The 19,334-nt window shown below is 43.8% G+C and overlaps 2 non-coding genes across 2 annotated transcripts; both read right to left on the minus strand.

The window, feature by feature from the left end:
* Positions 1 to 15,850: 15,850 nt before the first annotated feature.
* TRNAN-AUU (transfer RNA asparagine (anticodon AUU)) lies at positions 15,851 to 15,924 on the minus strand. The gene has a single exon. It is a non-coding gene; the product is annotated as a tRNA-Asn (tRNA).
* A 1,094-nt stretch (positions 15,925 to 17,018) lies between these two features.
* Positions 17,019 to 17,092, minus strand: TRNAN-AUU (transfer RNA asparagine (anticodon AUU)). The gene has a single exon. It is a non-coding gene; the product is annotated as a tRNA-Asn (tRNA).
* Positions 17,093 to 19,334: the final 2,242 nt, after the last annotated feature.

Raw genomic sequence — 19,334 nt, forward strand, 5'->3', positions numbered from 1 at the left:
CTTGAGCCTACACTGCTTTTCTCACCTGCATTTCTGCAATTCTTCTGCTCGGATTGCCTTACAGTCTCCTCTCCTACTTCCACTACTTCAACCTATTTACCTACTTAACACTATGTCAAGGTTTTCTTATACTCCCCACATCACTCAGTGTCTACCTAATAATGTATCTTTATCCTTCCCCACTAGTCTCCTCCACCTCCTCCTCTCTCCCCTCCTCTGTCTCCCCTCCATCCCTCTGTTTCCTTCCCCCACCTTTCCTGTTACCCCACTTTCATTCACCTCTGCCCCATGGTCCTGCTACCCCACAACTCAGCCCTGCTCCCTCTCTCCCTTCCCTGTCACCTCCCCACACCCCCATCCACATCACACTGACCTCCCTCCCTGCCCACCTCCTGCAGTTTCCACTCCTAGCTCAGGCACCCGTACCATCACTACTCTCTCATCATCCCTGCCCTCAAAGTTAATCCCACCTCATCGCTACAGCAACCCTGAAAATCTAATTCACATCTCTCCCACAAACTCATACCCCCTATCCTGTGCCCTCTGGAATGCCAGATCTGTTTGTAACAAACTGGTCCCCACTCATGACCTTTTCATTTCCAACTCCCTACACCTACTAGCCATTACTGAAACTTGGATTACGCCCTCTGACACTACTTCTGCTGCTGCTCTCTCTGCTGGGGGCCTTACATTCACACACACACCCCGACCTGGGGGTCGCCATGGGGGTGGTGTTGGGATCCTTTTACCTTCTAGTTACTCCTACCAACTCATACCACCAGAACCATCCCTTATATTCTCTACATTTGAGGACCACGCCATATGCCTCTTCCAACCAGTCCATCTTAGAGTAGCTGTCATTTACCGCCCCCCTGGCACTGCTTCCAAATTCATCGACAACTTTGCTTCCTGGCTTCCTCACTTCCTCTCTTCTGACATTCCCACCATTATCCTAGGCGATTTCAACATCCCTATTGACATCCCCACACAATCCCCTGCCTCTAAACTCCTTAACCTCACCTCTTCACTTGGTCTCTCCCAGTGGACCTCCTCACCCTCCCATGTGAATGGGAGCTCACTGGATCTGGTCTTCACTCACCGCTGTGATATTTCTGATTTTTCCAACTCCCCATTTCCCCTCTCTGACCACCACCTGCTCTCCTTCAACCTATCTCTCTCGACTTCCCCATCTCTACCTCCTAAGGCTACCATCACTAAGCGTAACATTGAAGCTATTGACACCACATTCCTTTCCTCCCTGTTTGACTCACTTCTCTCTCCTATTCTCTCTCTCTCATGCCCTGAACAAGCCACTTCCACATACAATGCTTCCCTTACTTCTGCTCTTGACTCTGTTGCTCCACCAACCACTATCTAGTGAAACCTTTGTTTTTTGATGGCTCAGTGTACACAAACTTTGTTTAATACTCAAAGTTATTAAAAATATTGTATTAAATGAACTTCAGACTGTGTGTATAAGGTGTATATGACACATGAATGAATTCTGTGAATGTACACACACTTTGTTTAATGCACAAAGTTATAAAAAATATTGGCTAAAATGACCTTCAGGCTGTGTGTATAAGGTGTATATGAAACATAAATGCATTATGTGCTTAGATTTAGGTCCCATCACCATGATATCTCGTTATGGTATGCAATTATTCCAAAATACAGAAAAATCCGATATCCAAAATTCCTCTGGTCCCAAGCATTTTGGATAAGGGATACTCAACCTGTAATGCCACTGTATAGGTCCTTGGTACAGCCACATTTAGAATCCTGTGTTCAGTTCCCGAAGCCATATCTCCAGAAGGCTGTAAATACATTAGGGCAACTAAAATTGTGCATGGCCTACATCACAAAACTTACCTGGAAATACTAAAAGATTATGTGTATAGTTTGGAGAAGGGAAGAGGGAACATACAGTAATAGAAACATTTAAATATATAGGGAGGAATGTAATAGGGTGTGAGAATCAGAAAGTGAGAGATTTTGTGTTTTTTCCTGTTGTTTTTTTTTTTTTTATTGTTTGTTTTTTAAAGTGGCAATCCTTTACATGGCAAAACCAGGTTGATATTTGCCATGTAAAGGATTGCCACCGTGGGCATGTGTAGAAGGGGCACTGCTACTGTTGGCATTATGTGTGTAAGCTGCACTGATATGGTGGTTATGTGTATAAAGGGCACTGCGACTGTGGGTATTATTATTATTATTATTATTATTATTACATGTGGTGTAATGACAATAAGATAGTGCTACTGTGTGGCGTATTTTGATTTGGGGTGCTATTGTGTGGCCATGCCCCTTCCTTGTGATACCACACCTTCTTTTTTTAAGGAGCGCACTGTCCCTTTATTAAGTATTGGAGAGAGGGCCCAAATTAATAGTTTGCAGGGAGGCGCCAAACACCCTAGCACTGGCCCTTTGGTAGGGGACAGGATTTGCTTCTGCTTGTGCACATATGTTATGATTGCCAGCCAACAGCACTGGTTTTGCACCTTCCTGATCATAGTATCTCACCTGGCAGGTAAGTAGGAGTTGGGCTAGAGCTGGGGAGGGTCGCTGCTCGGGCACCCCCCTGTCAAGTGAAGGAGATCCAACTGAGGCAGCACAAGGGAACTCTCGAAAGCGCAACCCCACAAAGGCCGCCATGCCCTGCGTGACCCTTTTCTCTTTTCATATGCAGACGAGGGTTGCAGCCAACTATGCCCACTGCTTGGATGACATCACTATATGCAAATCCATCTGCTGCAGGCCTTCCCCCAGGAATGCTTGCAGTAGTTGTTGCATTTGGTTTGTTGTTTGGGGGTGCTTCAGTATTAGGCAGCCTTCTGCCCTCCCACATTCGTCTGAAAATGTGTTCTCCCTGCAGTTGTTGTTCCCAGATGAGAGTTCCCTTGTGCTTCCTCAGTTGAATCTCCTTAACTTGACAGGGGTGTGCCCGAGCAGCCGCCCTCCACAGCCCTATCCCAACACATACTTATCTTGCATATGAGATCTCTTGATCATGAAGATAGTTCTCACAGGGTGAGGTTCATCCATTACATTTTAAAGTAGGAAGGTACAAATTACATATTCAAATTACATATATGTGCTGGATTCAAATGTTTTCCCCCCTTCCTTTCTCAATTGTGCCCATCGGCAGCTATTCTAATGTTGCTGCCAATGGGTGTGACGCATTCATTTCTTCTGTGGGGTACACTGGACTCCACAAGGATTCACATTGTATATGTACACCAGAGTAGGATCTTGATCTGAGGCACCAACAGGCTCAAAGCTTTTGACTGTTCCCAAGATGCTCAGCGCCCCCTCCTCTATAACCTCGCTTCCATGAACAGGGAGCTCAGTTTGTAGTTGGTGCCTTCAGTAGCAGGCCACTTAACAGGGGGCTGCCTCAGGCAGCCTATTCTTAGCTATTAATTTTGGCAAGAAAAGAAGAACTTTTTTTATAAGAATCTACAAGGGCTGCAGCAGGCTAGGTCTAATAGACCTCTTTACTGCAGCTCCATCACTCCCAGTGGCGCAGTATACTCCCGTGCCCCGGTTGCTGGGTCACTGCAGCGGAGGCTCCGGTTTCTTCCTAAGGTCAGTCACACACACACCGCCCTCCGGGATCACGAGGCCGCTGATGGGGGCGGGCCGTGTGCGCACTGGCGTGGACACTGATTACTGGGCAGCCGCTCCACTAGCCACCAGGGACAGTTAAGGAGCACAGCTCTGGGGTTTTTTCTCCTATATTAACCCCATTTTGTACTACCCGCAGTGCATTGTGATAGGTAATGGGGCCTGATTCAGGTTGGATCGCAATCCAACTGCAAAAACTGCTAAGAGCATACGCATCCACCTGCATTTTCTGCGGCACCCCGCAGATAATGCGATCACCTCTGCCTGTGAATCGGTGAAGGGGGGGGGGGAGGGGGGTCAACAACACTCCATTTCCAAGTCAGAGATGGAGCGGTGCGGGGCACGGTTTCAAAATGGGGTCAGCAACGGAGAAACAGGAGGCGTGGTCAGAGCAGCTGCATGACATCACATGGGCCGGACTCTGCCAGTGGAGCCCCAGCGTCATGAGGTAGATTTTGTAGAGGCCGGGGAGGACTTCTGTTCCTGGGAACTAGCTGTGTTGTGCAGCTTTATTCCTCTGCACCTACCTCTGGCAAGAAAGGACGCACCTCGCACTTTCTTGTTTCTTTGTGACCGAAAGGACTGCATTTGATAATGCGGAGCTTTCTTATGCTGTGAGGGAACATAAGGTAAAAAATTTGATTTTCCAACTGTAGCTGTGCGTGTTAATGCTTTGTCCATCCTACGGGAGGATTTCCATCGTAACCTATCCGTTGATGGAAAAGGATACGCCATAAGAATCCTTTTGGAAATCTGCAGTCTTTTATCTGGAGATTCCAAAGCTTTTTCACATAACTCGTTCAGCTCGTGTGACCCCCTCAAAGGTTACCTCAGGCTTCTTTCCCTTGTACATATGTACCCTCTTGTCAGGGACAGGGGGTTCCTCTGTGATGTGCAAAACATCTTTTATTGCCATAATCATATATCGAATGGATTTTGCCAATTTTGGCTGTAACTTTGCATCATCGTAATCGACACTGGAGTCAGAATCTGTGTCGGTATCTGTGTCAACAATCTGGGATAGTGGGCGCTTATGAGACCCTGACAGTCCCTGCAACATAGGATCAGGCATGGGTTGAGTCCCTGACTGTCCCAAAGCTTCAGCCTTGTCTAATCTTTTGTACAATGAGTTTACACTAGCATTTAAAACATTCCACATATCCATCCAATCAGGTGTCAGCGGAGACACCACATTAATTTGCTCCCGCTCCTCTCTAATATAGCCTTCTTCCTCAGACATGTCGACACACGTGTACCGACACACCACACACACAGGGAATACTTTTTCTGAAGACAGTTTCCCCACAAGGCCCTTTGGAGAGACAGAGAGAGAGTATGCCAGCGCACTCCCCAGCGCTATATAACCCAGGAATAACACAGTAACTTAATGTTTGTCCAGTAGCGCTGCTGTATGTAATTTGGGCCGAATTATGTGCCCCCCCTCTCTTTTCAACCCTCTTCTCTACCGTGGTATAAGCAGGGGAGAGTCCGGGGAGCTTCCTCTCAGCGGTGCTGTGGAGAAAAAATGGCGCTGGTGAGTGCTGATGGAGAAGCCCCGCCCCCTCGGCGGCGGGCTTCTGTCCCGCTTAAACTGTAAAATTGGTGGGGGCTCATACATATATACAGTGCCCAGCTGTATATATGTTATATTTTTGCCAAAAAGAGGTTTATATTGCTGCCCAGGGCGCCCCCCCTGCGCCCTGCACCCTTACAGTGACCGGAGTATGTGAGGTGTATGGGAGCAATGGCGCACAGCTGCAGTGCTGTGCGCTACCTCAGTGAAGATCATGAACTCTGTGGAGCCCGTCTATCCCCATGGTCCTTACGGAGTCCCCAGCATCCTCTAGGACGTTAGAGAAACTAGGATTTTAATACCTACCGGTAAATCCTTTTCTCTTAGTCTGTTGAGGATGCTGGGCACCCGTCCCAGTGTGTACTGTGTCTGCAGTTATTAAATGGCCCTTAACTCCAGAACATTTATGTGGAGACAACTTTCCTGACTTGACCATCTTCCTTGGACGTTTTCCCCAGCCTCGGAGGGTTGCATCTGTGGTCCCTAGGATCCAGTCCTGGATCCCGAACCATCGCCCCTCTAGGAGGTGAGAACTGTGCAGCCACCAATGGAGTGAGATTCTGGTCTTGGAAGACAGGATTATCCTCCGGTGCATGTGTAGGTGGGATCCGGACCAATTGTCCAACAGGTCCCACTGGAACACTCTGGCATGGAACCTGCCAAACTGAATGGCCTCGTAGGCCACAACCATCTTCCCCAGCAACTGAATGCATTGATGGATTAACACTCTTGCTGGTTTCAGAATTTGTTTGACCAGACTCTGGATCTCCATAGCCTTTCCACTGGAAGAAAACCTCTTCTGTGTCCAGTATGTGTTATGATTCCAGCACTCTGGTCAGAGAAGATCTTATGGCAAGGACCGGAGCACTGGAACGGAATGCTGGGGAAGGGAGCAGGACAGGAAAATAGCCCCTGGCGCCCTAACTCTGTTGTCTCACCCGTGTTGTCAGAAATCCCCTGCGAGACTATGGTTTCTTGAGCCCTTGGCAGCCGCGTTTGAAGGGCGGATTATGTCTGCCCAACTTCGATGCCCCCCGGTCTTAATGAGAGACAAAGGGAAACCCGAGACAGGGTGATAACAAGAGGCCCTCTAACTAAACAACCAGGCCAGGGGCTAAGCAAACTCAAAACTATAATATGTGCGGAGAAACCGCCAGGAAAAAGGACAACCAAAATATCCACTTGTCCAATTCTCCTACCCGGCACCGCCGAGTACCAGAGAGGACTTGTGGAAGCGGAACCCTCCGCAAATGCTCCAAACACAAAATATAAAAGGTAAAGCGGCTGAGCCGCAACACATGGCAGAGCCGCAACTCACGAACACCACTGGATATAAAACGGTGATCAGTCAGGACTCCAGGGAACCAAACGACCTCTTGGGATGAGATGACAACTCCCGAATACCGGACTTCTGTGGACTGGAATGACCGGATACAGCAGGACTGGAAACAGACTCTCAGCAAACAAAGGCAGCATGCAGGAAGCTATTACCGGCATCTGTGAGAAGCCCTGGGAGTGTATTTAACAAGGAGTCCTCCAATCAGCTGCTAAAGGCTGATTAGAATAAATGCCGTGCAGCTGCCTTGCTGCACGGCCAGAGAGCAGGTGAATATCTTAATTTCCTAAAGCCTAGCAACGGGGAACGCGGTCCACCAGTGGCGTCCCCGTTGCTAGGGTCCGTGCGGCTCAGCGCGCCCGGCGTCTAGCATTGCTTGGGAGCCGGCGGCTGTACGTGCATGGCATCTCTAGTTGCTAGGCGCCGGGCCGCGCAGACCATCAAGCGGACCCCGGCGCCTAACAGTACCCCCCCCTTGAGGAGGGGTCAAGGAACCCCTAAAGCCAGGTTTCTGAGGAAATTCCCGAAAAAATGCCCTCTTGAGCCTCGGGGCATGAAGATCCTTATCCAGGACCCAAGACCTTTCCTCCGGACCATAGCCTTTCCAGTGAACCAGAAAATACAGCCGATCCCGGGACAATTTGGAATCGAGAACCTTCTCTACCAAGAACTCCTGTTGTCCCTGTACATCCACTGGAGATCTACCCTGAGAGATCTTCCGAGGAAATCTACTGGAAGAAACGTATTGTTTCAACAGGGAACAATGAAACGTATTTCCAATCCTGAGAGATCTTGGTAAACGTAACCGAAAGGCAACTGGGTTGACTCTTTTAATAATAAGAAATGGCCCAATAAATTTGGGTCCCAGTCTAGCTGAGGATTGTCGAAGCCTGATGTTGCGAGTCGACAACCACACCCTATCTCCCACCTTAAAAGTGCAAGGACGTCGGAGCCTGTCAGAAAATTTCTTCTCTCGAAAGGCCGCTTTTCTGAGAGCAAGGTGCACCTTTTTCCAAATGGCTCTGAGATGGGAGGTTAAGGTAAGCGAGGAGACTGAGGAATGATGAAAAAAAGAATTAGCTCTGGGGTGAAAACCAAAAACTGAAAAGAATGGAGACTCTTTAGTGGAGGAATGACAAGAATTATTGTAAGCAAATTCAGCCAACGGAAGAAACTCGGACCAATCATTCTGGAGTTTGGCTGAATACAAGCGCAAATATTGTTTCAATGATTGGTTAACTCGTTCGGTTTGCCCGTTGGATTGTGGGTGGTAACCGGATGTTAACGACAATTTCATCTTCAATGAGGCACAAAAACATTTCCAGAATTGTGCGATGAATTGTGGACCCCGATCAGAAACAATATCAGTAGGTAACCCATGAAGCCTGAATACATGGCGGAGAAACAAAACTGCCAACCCTTGGGCAGAAGGCAATCGGGGAAGAGCAATAAAATGAGCCATTTTACTAAAACGGTCCACTACCACCCATATGACTCGGAATCCGGCTGAAAGGGGAAGGTCAACCACAAAATCCATGGAAATATGAGACCACGGCCTGAGAGGAACATTTAAGGGCATAAGTTGCCCGATGGGCAAGGAACGGGGAACCTTATGCTGTGCACAAACCTGACATGAATAAACAAATTCCTTGACGTCTTTAGAAAGACCAGGCCACCATACTGAGCGAGAGACTAACTCCAATGTCTTAGAGACTCCTGGATGCCCTGAAACTTTGTTATCATGGAATTCCGTTAAAACAGTAACTCTCAAAAACTCAGGGACGTAAAGACGACCAGCAGGAGTAATTCTAGGAGCTTGGTGTTGAAGCTGTTTTAACTGGGTAAATAAATCTTGTGTGAGGCCCGCCCAGATGACCGAAGATGGAAGTATGGGGGTAACAGGATTGTTATTGTGAACCAGAAGAAAGCTATGTGACAGGGCATCAGCCTTAGTATTCTTGGAACCAGGCCTGAAAGTGATTATAAATTTGAAACGCGTAAAAAATAATGCCCAACGTGCCTGCCGGGCATTAAGCCGCTTAGCCGATTCAATCTATTGCAGGTTCTTATGGTCAGTCAATACCGAAATAGTATGTTTTGCTCCCTCCAGCCAATGCCTCCACTCCTCGAAAGCCCATTTTACCGCCAGTAACTCCCGATTACCAACGTCATAGTTGGATTCAGCGGAGGAGAATTTCCTGGACATAAAGGCACAAGGATATAACTCCAGAGACTCCGGATCCTTTTGAGAAAGGATAGCCCCCACTCAAACCTCCGAGGCATCAACCTCCACCACAAAGGGCAATTCCGGATTAGGATGTCTGAGGACTGGAGCCGAGACAAAGGCTTGTTTCTAGGCCCGGAAGGACAACTCAGCTTCACGCGACCAGTTGGTAGGATCCGCTCCTTTCTTTGTCAGAGCTACAATGGGAGCAACCAGGTCAGAAAAAGAATGAATGAACCTCCTATAATAATTCGCAAACCCTAAAAAACGCTTAATTGCTTTTAAATTGGTGGGTTGCGCCCAACTAAGGATGGCCTGGAGTTTCTTTGGTTCCATGGAAAATCCCTGAGGGGAAATTATGTACCCTAAAAAAGATACTTCCGTGACATGAAACTCACACTTCTCCAGCTTGGCATATAAATGATTCTCACATAACTTTTGAAGAACCAGACGCACCTGGGTAACATGTTGTTCCATTGATTTAGAAAAAATCAGGATGTCGTCTAAGTAAACGACCACGAATTTCCCTAGGAAGTCACGGAGCACATCGTTAATGAGGTCTTGAAAAACTGCCGGAGCATTGGACAGGCCGAACGGCATCACTAGGTATTCGTAGTGACCCGACTGAGTACTGAAGGCCGTTTTCCACTCATCTCCAGATTTAATTCGGATGAGGTTGTACGCTCCTCTAAGGTCAATTTTAGAAAAAATCACAGCAGAACGTAACTGATCAAAGAGTACAGAAATCAACGGCAAAGGATAGGTGTTTTTAACTGAGATCTTATTCAGGGCTCTAAAATCAATGCAAGGTCTAAGCGAGCCATCCTTTTTCTCCACAAAGAAGAAGCCTGCACTTAAAGGATATTTTGATGGTCTAATAAATCCTTTCTCAAGGCTCTCCTTTACATAATCATTCATAGCCGCAGTTTCTGGCCCGGATAATGCATATAATCTTCCCTTTGGCAATGCGGCACCAGGAATTAACTCAATAGCACAATCATAAGGCCGATGGGGAGGCAGAATGTCCGCATTGCCTTTGGAGAAAACATCAGCAAACTCCTGGTATTCCACCGGAATGAGTTCTGGAATGATAGCTGCTACTCTGACTGGAAACGTGATACATTCCTTATCACAAAAAGTACCCCAATGTGAAATCTCCCCCGACCGCCAATCAATGGTGGGATTATGAAAGGCCAGCCAAGGGTGACCCAGAACAACTGGAACTGCTGGGCAATGTGTAAGAAAGAACTCGATTTTCTCGGAATGTAGAGCTCCTACTGTAAGTAGTACAGGGGGTGTACAGAGAGAAATAATCCCATTAGACAGCGGACTCCCATCTAAGCCATGCATGGTGACACACCTACCCAAAGGTAACTGAGGAATGCCTAAGGCCTTAGCCCAAGTTAAATCCATAAAGTTTCCTGCAGCTCCACTGTCAACAAAAGCCGACACCAAAGAACTGAGGCTGCCAAAGGAAACTTTAACTGGGACTAAAAGGGAGTTATTCGAGGAGATAAGCTGCAGACCTAGGTGAACCCCCTCACAATTCACCTGGTCAAAGCGTTTCCCGACTTGTTCGGACAATTACGAGCAAAATGTCCCTTACCCCCACAGTACAGACAAAGACCAGAATTTTGCCTTCTGGCTCTTTCTTCAGGAGACAGCCGGAAGAGACCCATCTGCATGGTCTCCTCTACGTCTTCAGGAATGGAATATACACACGGACTTGACCTTACAGGTGCTCCCTTTTCAGCCCTCCGCTCTCTGAGACGACGATCAATCTTAATAGAAAGCTCCATGAGTTTATCGAGAGTCTCAGGAGCGGGGTACTGAAGGAGACTGTCTTTTATAGACTCTGATAAGCCGAGGCGAAACTGACTGCGCAGGGCTGGGTCATTCCAGCCACAGTCGTTCGACCAACGGCGAAACTCCGTACAATAAACCTCTGCAGGATTTCTACCCTGTCTGAGAGCGCGCAACTGACTTTCAGCGGACGCCTCTCTATCAGGGTCATCATACAAGAGCCCTAAAGACTCAAAAAAAGCGTCAATTGACAACAATGCCGGATCCTCTGCTCTTAAACCAAATGCCCAGGTCTGAGGATCCCCCTGGAGCAAAGAAATAATAAACCCGACCCGCTGAGATTCAGTACCCGAGGAAGTCGGTCTTAAACGAAAATAAAGTTTACAGGATTCTTTAAAATTAAAAAAACTCTTTTCTATCACCAGAAAAACGGTCAGGCAAATGCATCTTTGGTTCAGGGACTACCCTTGGGGAAGCTCGCAAAAGATCTTCCTGCGACTTCACCCGAAGAGAAAGATCCTGAACCATCTGAGTAAGTTCTAGAATCTGGCTGACTAAGAGCTGACCAGGATTTGGCCCTAAACCTGTTGGATTCATGAGGCCGATAAACTCTCACAAAACTGAATGAGAAAAAATTAAACCCTGTTTAATTTTAAGTTTTGGTATGGCCGGTAATAATGTTATGATTCCAGCACTCTGGTCAGAGAAGATCTTATGGCAAAGACTGGAGCACTGGAACGGAATGCTGGGGAAGGGAGCAGGACAGGAAAATAGCCCCTGGCGCCCTAACTCTGTTGTCTCACCCGTGTTGTCAGAAATCCCCTGCGAGACTATGGTTTCTTGAGCCCTTGGCAGCCGCGTTTGAAGGGCGGATTATGTCTGCCCAACTTCGATGCCCCCCGGTCTTAATGAGAGACAAAGGGAAACCTGAGACAGGGTGATAACAAGAGGCCCTCTAACTAAACAACCAGGCCAGGGGCTAAGCAAACTCAAAACTATAATATGTGCGGAGAAACCGCCAGGAAAAAGGACAACCAAAATATCCACTTGTCCAATTCTCCTACCCGTCACCGCCAAGTACCAGAGAGGACTTGTGGAAGCGGAACCCTCCGCAAGTGCTCCAAACACAAAATATAAAAGGTAAAGCGGCTGAGCCGCAACACACGGCAGAGCCGCAACTCACGAACACCACTGGATATAAAACGGTGATCAGTCAGGACTCCAGGGAACCAAACGACCTCTTGGGATGAGATGATAACTCCCGAATACCGGACTTCTGCGGACTGGAATGACCGGATACAGCAGGACTGGAAACAGACTCTCAGCAAACAAAGGCAGCATGCAGGAAGCTATTACCGGCGTCTGTGAGAAGCCCTGGGAGTGTATTTAACAAGGAGTCCTCCAATCAGCTGCTAAAGGCTGATTAGAATAAATGCCGTGCAGCTGCCTTGCTGCACGGCCAGAGAGCAGGTGAATATCTTAATTTCCTAAAGCCTAGCAATGGGGAACGCGGTCCGCCAGTGGCGTCCCCGTTGCTAGGGTCCGTGCGGCTCAGCGCGCCCGGCGTCTAGCGTTGCTAGGGAGCCGGCGGCTGTACGTGCACGGCGTCTCTAGTTGCTAGGCGCCGGGCCGCGCAGACCATCAAGCGGACCCCGGCGCCTAACAGTATGACTCCCAAAAACAACAACCGCGTCATTGGGACCAACTGCGATTTTGGCAAGTTTAGGAGCCAACCATGTTGTTGAAGAACTGTCAGGGAGAGTGCAATGTTTTGCACCAACTGGTCCCTGGATCTCGCCTTTATCAGGAGATCATCCAAGTACGGGATAATTGTGACTTCTTGCTTGCGAAGGAGAACCATAATTTCCGCCATCACCCTGGTGAAAATCCTCGGAGCCGTGGACAGACCAAACGGCAATGTCTGAAATTGGTAATGACAATCCTGAATTGCAAACCTTAGGTAGCTTGAGGCAGTGGCTAAATGGGAACATGTAAGTAGGCATCCTTTATGTCTACCAAAACCATGAAATCTCCGTCCTCCGGACTGGAGATCACTGCCCTGAGAAATTCCATCTTGAAATTGAATTTCTTTAGGAAGAAATTGAGGGATTTCAGATTTAAGATTGGTCTGACTGAGCCGTCCGGCTTCGGGACCACGAAGAGGCTTGAATAAAAACCTTCTCCCTGCTGACTAAGGCCAATTTGAACAATCGGTGAGGGGGAACGTCTTGAAACCCCAGTTTGTACCCTTGGGACACTATTTGTAAAACCCACGAGTCCAGGTCCGAATGAATCCAGAACTGACTGAAGAGTTTTAGACGTGCCCCCACTGGTGTGGGCTCCTGCAAGAAAGCCCCAGTGTCATGCAGTGGATTTGGCAGAAGCAGAGGACAATCTCTGGTCCTGCGATCTTGAAGAGGCTACAGACCTCTTCCTTTTCCTTCCTTTACCTGCAAAGAAAGGGGAATCTAAACTTCTTGCATATCTATTGGGCCAAAATGACTGCGGTAGATAATGATGCGTCTTCATCCGTTGACAGGGAACATAGGGCAAGAAGGTTGACTTACCATTGAAATGAGGATGCATCTTGCTGCCTTTCCAATGAAGCAAGTTTAATTTAGTAATAGGTGAAAAACCATCCTTACAAAGGTGTTAATCAGAGACTTGGCTTTGTGGACACTTTTCAGAGAACAAATTTGTTAGCATAAAAATAAAGCCAGAAAATGAAGAGCTGTTTAATCACTCAATTGGATTTTTCTGCCAGCATATTTTTTTTCTCTGCAACCCACTGCTAAATTGTGCTTTCTAGCTGTTTTTATAAAATCACTGAATCAAATCTAACTCTGATTACATCAGAGAAGGCCAGGTACCCTACACCATAACAGGGGGTTTGAAATTTTGACTTGTCTACTTAAAGATCACCAAAATCTGATAACAAGGTCAATTAGGTCCCTGGGTGGGATTGAACCACCAACCTTATGGTTAATAGCCGTACATACTAACTGATTGCGCCACAGAGACACTTTGCAAAAGTCCATACTGACAAAGGCTAATAAGCATTCATCTAAAACGTTTCCTAGAAAAACTTTAAAAAGTCAATAATCTGGAGAGTTTTTGTAAGATGTTTCTTCCATCAACCAACGAAGAAACACATTGGTACTTTCCCATGATGAGTGAGTGCTTCAGGATCTCTTGCACTTACATGTGCAGCAGAGTACTGCAATGGAAGCATGCTGGGCCCATAACCCAGAGGTAGGCAGATTGAAACTATCCTCTGCTATATGCATTTTTTTTTGTTAATTAAAGTAATCCAAAACTGGGATTGATATTTTGTCTCTTTTATTTTTACTTAAAGTACAATAACTTTTACCATTTTAATTTGTTTTAATAGTATATTGACAGTATTGTTTTCTTTCAAAAATCCACTTCATTTTCTTTACCCTATTATTAAAATGGTAATTGACAAAAACAAACTACATTGTCACCAGAAGAGCAATACAAAATGTACAAGTGATATATTAAAATCACCTTTCCAGCTTGAATTTCAATGATGCATTGGGTCAACAATTTTGTGAGAAACATCTTCACCCTTAAATAAAGATTTTCTTAATTCCTTACCTGTGTGCTAATTAGATATCACCTTGTTTTAACATTAAACAGACTTCCACATGAGAAAGCAGCAAGGATGCAGTGGCGTTAATGTTTCCTGGTGTCAACCTGTATTATTTCAGTAGACATTGAAATGAGGATACATCTTGCTGCCTTTCCAATGAAGCAAGTTTAATTTAGTAATAGGTGAAAAACCATCCCTACAAAGGTGTTAATCAGAGACTTGGCTTTGTGGACACTTTTCAGAGAACAAATTTGTTAGCATAAAAATAAAGCCAGAAAATGAAGAGCTGTTTAATCACGCAATTTGATTTTTTTGCCAGCATATTTCTTTTTCTCTGCAACCCACTGCTAAATTGTGCTTCCTAGATGTTTTTATAAAATCACTGAATCAAATCTAACTCTGATTACATCAGAGAAGGCCAGGTACCCTACACCATAACAGGGGGTTTGAAATTTTGACTTGTCTACTTAAAGATCACCAAAATCTGATAACAAGGTCAATTAGGTCCCTGGGTGGGATTGAACCACCAACCTTATGGTTAATAGCCGTACATACTAACTGATTGCGCCACAGAGACACTTTGCAAAAGTCCATACTGACAAAGGCTAATAAGCATTCATCTAAAACGTTTCCTAGAAAAACTTAAAAAAGTCAATAATCTGGAGCGTTTTTGTAAGATGTTTCTTCTATCAACCAACGAAGAAACACATTGGTACTTTCCCATGATGAGTGAGTGCTTCAGGATCTCTTGCACTTACATGTGCAGCAGAGTACAGCAATGGAAGCATGCTGGGCCCATAACCCAGAGGTAGGCAGATTGAAACTATCCTCTGCTATATGCATTTTTTTTTGTTAATTAAAGTAATCCAAAACTGGGATTGATATTTTGGCTCTTTTATTTTTACTTAAAGTACAATAACTTTTACCATTTTAATTTGTTTTAATAGTATATTGACAGTATTGTTTTCTTTCAAAAATCCACTTCATTTTCTTTACCCTATTATTAAAATGGTAATTGACAAAAACAAACTACATTGTCATCAGAAGAGCAATATAAAATGTACAAGTGATATATTAAAATCATCTTTCCAGCTTGAATTTCAATGATGCATTGGGTCAACAAATTTGTGAGAAACATCTTCACCCTTAAATAAAGATTTTCTTAATTCCTTACCTGTGTGCTAATTAGATATCACCTTGTTTTCACATTAAACAGACTTCCACATGAGAAAGCAGCAAGGAAGCAGTGGCGTTAATGTTTCCTGGTGTCAACTTGTATTATTTCAGTAGACATTGAAATGAGGATGCATCTTGCTGCCTTTCCAATGAAGCAAGTTTAATTTAGTAATAGGTGAAAAACCATCCTTACAAAGGTGTTAATCAGAGACTTGGCTTTGTGGACACTTTTCAGAGAACAAATTTGTTAGCATAAAAATAAAGCCAGAAAATGAAGAGCTGTTTAATCACTCGATTGGATTTTTCTGCCAGCATATTTTTTTTTCTCTGCAACCCACTGCTAAATTGTGCTTCCTAGCTGTTTTTTTATAAAATAACTGAATCAAATCTAACTCTGATTACATCAGAGAAGGCCATGTACCCTACACCATAAGAGGGGGTTTGAAATTTTGACTTGTCTACTTAAATATCACCAAAATCTGATCACAAGTTTAATTACATCCCTGGGTGGGATTGAACCACCAACCTTTCGGTTAATAGCCGAACACACTAACCGATTGCGCCACAGAGACACTTTGCAAAAAGTGCATACTGACAAAGGCTAATAAGCATAAATCTAGAACGTTTCCTAGAAAAACATTAAAAAATCAATAATCTGGAGAGTTTTTGTAAGATGTTTCTTCCATCAACCAACGAATAAACACATTGGTACTTTCCCATGATGAGTGAGTGCTTCAGGATCTCTTGCACTTACATGTGCAGCAGAGTACTGCAATGGAAGCATGCTGGACCCATAACCCAGAGGTAGGCAGATTGAAACTATCCTTTGCTATATGCATTTTTTTTGTTAATTTAAGTAATCAAAACTGGGATTGATATTTTTGCTCTTTTATTTTTACTTAAAGTACAATAACTTTTACCATTTTAATTTGTTTTAATAGTATATTGACAGTATAGTTTTCTTTCAAAAATCCACTTAATTTTCTTTACCCTGTTATTAAAATGGTAATTGAAAAAAAAACTACATTGTCACCAGAAGAGCAATACAAAATGTACAAGTGATATATTAAAATCATCTTTCCAGCTTGAATTTCAATGATGCATTGGGGCAACAATTTTGTGAGAAACATCTTCACCCTTAAATAAAGATTTTCGGAATTCCTTACCTGTGTGCTAATTAGATATCACCTTGTTTTCACATTAAACAGACTTCCACATGAGAAAGCAGCAAGGATGCAGTGGCGTTAATGTTTCCTGGTGTCAACCTGTATTATTTCAGTAGACATTGAAATGAGGATGCATCTTGCTGCCTTTCCAATGAAGCAAGTATAATTTAGTAATAGGTGAAAAACCATCCTTACAAAGGTGTTAATCAGAGACTTGGCTTTGTGGACACTTTTCAGAGAACAAATTTGTTAGCATAAAAATAAAGCCAGAAAATGAAGAGCTGTTTAATCACTCGATTGGATTTTTCTGCCAGCATATTTTTTTTTCTCTGCAACCCACTGCTAAATTGTGCTTCCTAGCTGTTTTTTTATAAAATAACTGAATCAAATCTAACTCTGATTACATCAGAGAAGGCCATGTACCCTACACCATAAGAGGGGGTTTGAAATTTTGACTTGTCTACTTAAATATCACCAAAATCTGATCACAAGTTTAATTACATCCCTGGGTGGGATTGAACCACCAACCTTTCGGTTAATAGCCGAACACACTAACCGATTGCGCCACAGAGACACTTTGCAAAAAGTGCATACTGACAAAGGCTAATAAGCATAAATCTAGAACGTTTCCTAGAAAAACATTAAAAAATCAATAATCTGGAGAGTTTTTGTAAGATGTTTCTTCCATCAACCAACGAATAAACACATTGGTACTTTCCCATGATGAGTGAGTGCTTCAGGATCTCTTGCACTTACATGTGCAGCAGAGTACTGCAATGGAAGCATGCTGGACCCATAACCCAGAGGTAGGCAGATTGAAACTATCCTTTGCTATATGCATTTTTTTTGTTAATTTAAGTAATCAAAACTGGGATTGATATTTTTGCTCTTTTATTTTTACTTAAAGTACAATAACTTTTACCATTTTAATTTGTTTTAATAGTATATTGACAGTATAGTTTTCTTTCAAAAATCCACTTAATTTTCTTTACCCTGTTATTAAAATGGTAATTGAAAAAAAAACTACATTGTCACCAGAAGAGCAATACAAAATGTACAAGTGATATATTAAAATCATCTTTCCAGCTTGAATTTCAATGATGCATTGGGGCAACAATTTTGTGAGAAACATCTTCACCCTTAAATAAAGATTTTCGGAATTCCTTACCTGTGTGCTAATTAGATATCACCTTGTTTTCACATTAAACAGACTTCCACATGAGAAAGCAGCAAGGATGCAGTGGCGTTAATGTTTCCTGGTGTCAACCTGTATTATTTCAGTAGACATTGAAATGAGGATGCATCTTGCTGCCTTTCCAATGAAGCAAGTATAATTTAGTAATAGGTGAAAAACCATCCTTACAAAGGTGTTAATCAGAGACTTGGCTTTGTGGACACTTTTCAGAGAACAAATTTGTTAGCATAAAAATAAAGCCAGAAAATGAAGAGCTGTTTAATCACTCAATTGGATTTTTCTGCCAGCATATTTTTTTTCTCTGCAAACCACTGCTAAATTGTGCTTCCTAGCTGTTTTTATAAAATCAATGAATCAAATCTAACTCTGATTACATCAGAGAAGGCCAGGTACCCTACACCATAAGAGGCGGTTTGAAATTTTGACTTGTCTACTTAAAGATCACCAAAATCTGATAACAAGATCAATTACATCCCTGGGTGGGATTGAACCACCAACCTTTTAGTTAACAGCCGTACACACTAACTGATTGCGCCACAGAGACACTTTGCGAAAGTGCATACTGACAAAGGCTAATAAGCATTCATCTAAAACGTTTCCTAGAAAAACTTTAAAAAGTCAATAATCTGGAGAGTTTTATAAGATGTGTTGAATACTGTGACAGAGGCAACCTGCTGAAGGCCTAACAGTTATGTGTGTGCACTACGGGATAGTACGTATATTATGTATACATCCAATAAGCAAAGGGTTCTCATATTCACTAGTATAATATGAAAGCATAACAGAATCCATTTTGATTCTAGCTAGATGATATAGCAAATTCATCTTGAACTTTTTACACACCCTGAGAGAAAAACAACTTTGTTGGCTAAGTATTGTTTCCACATACGCACTTTCTAAAAGCTCATAGAGACCAGATGTAATTCCTAATATGGACACAGTTGAAGCTCACGAGTATCTTTTTAGTATTCTTGACAATTGTCCCAATATTGCATAACTCTATTGCCTAACATTGTATTCCTGGGGTATGAAATCATATGGGAGGAATATACAAAAGGGGTGTAACTGTGTATTATATAAAACTCATTGTTGATACGTGTATGTTGTTGTTAAATGATTTGACACAGGACGAGAGAATGCTACTTCTCCCCTGTATACGGGCGTGGCCCTTTGAATAAATAATAATTGATTTTTATAAATCCATTTTCAATTCATTCTTTTACCTAACAACCCAAACAGCAACAAGATGGTTAATTTAGTTAATCCAAGAGAATTCAACAGATGGGGGCTATGTCCTTGGAACTATAGATCTCGATCTCTTCATCAAATTCTCAAAGGGGTGTGCCAGCCAGCCAGCAGCTGATGATGGAAGGAACATCCCAAGTCATAACAGCACTGGTAAGTATAGAATACCATGGTATGTGCTGTATTCCAGTACATGCTGTTTCTATACCTGCCAGCTGTCTGTGTGATTGTATTTTTTATAATATGAGAATGAGAAGTGGAGAGATTGAAAAAAAACTAGTAAAATAACTCAGGGACCTGTTTGTTGTTGCTTGTTTGTAAAATGAATACCAAAATTATGTCCAAATCGGTTGAAGGACCAAGTAACTCGGAAATG

The sequence above is a fragment of the Pseudophryne corroboree genome, unplaced genomic scaffold (genome assembly GCF_028390025.1).
Source record: "Pseudophryne corroboree isolate aPseCor3 unplaced genomic scaffold, aPseCor3.hap2 scaffold_1340, whole genome shotgun sequence".
Taxonomy (NCBI): Eukaryota; Metazoa; Chordata; class Amphibia; order Anura; family Myobatrachidae; genus Pseudophryne; species Pseudophryne corroboree.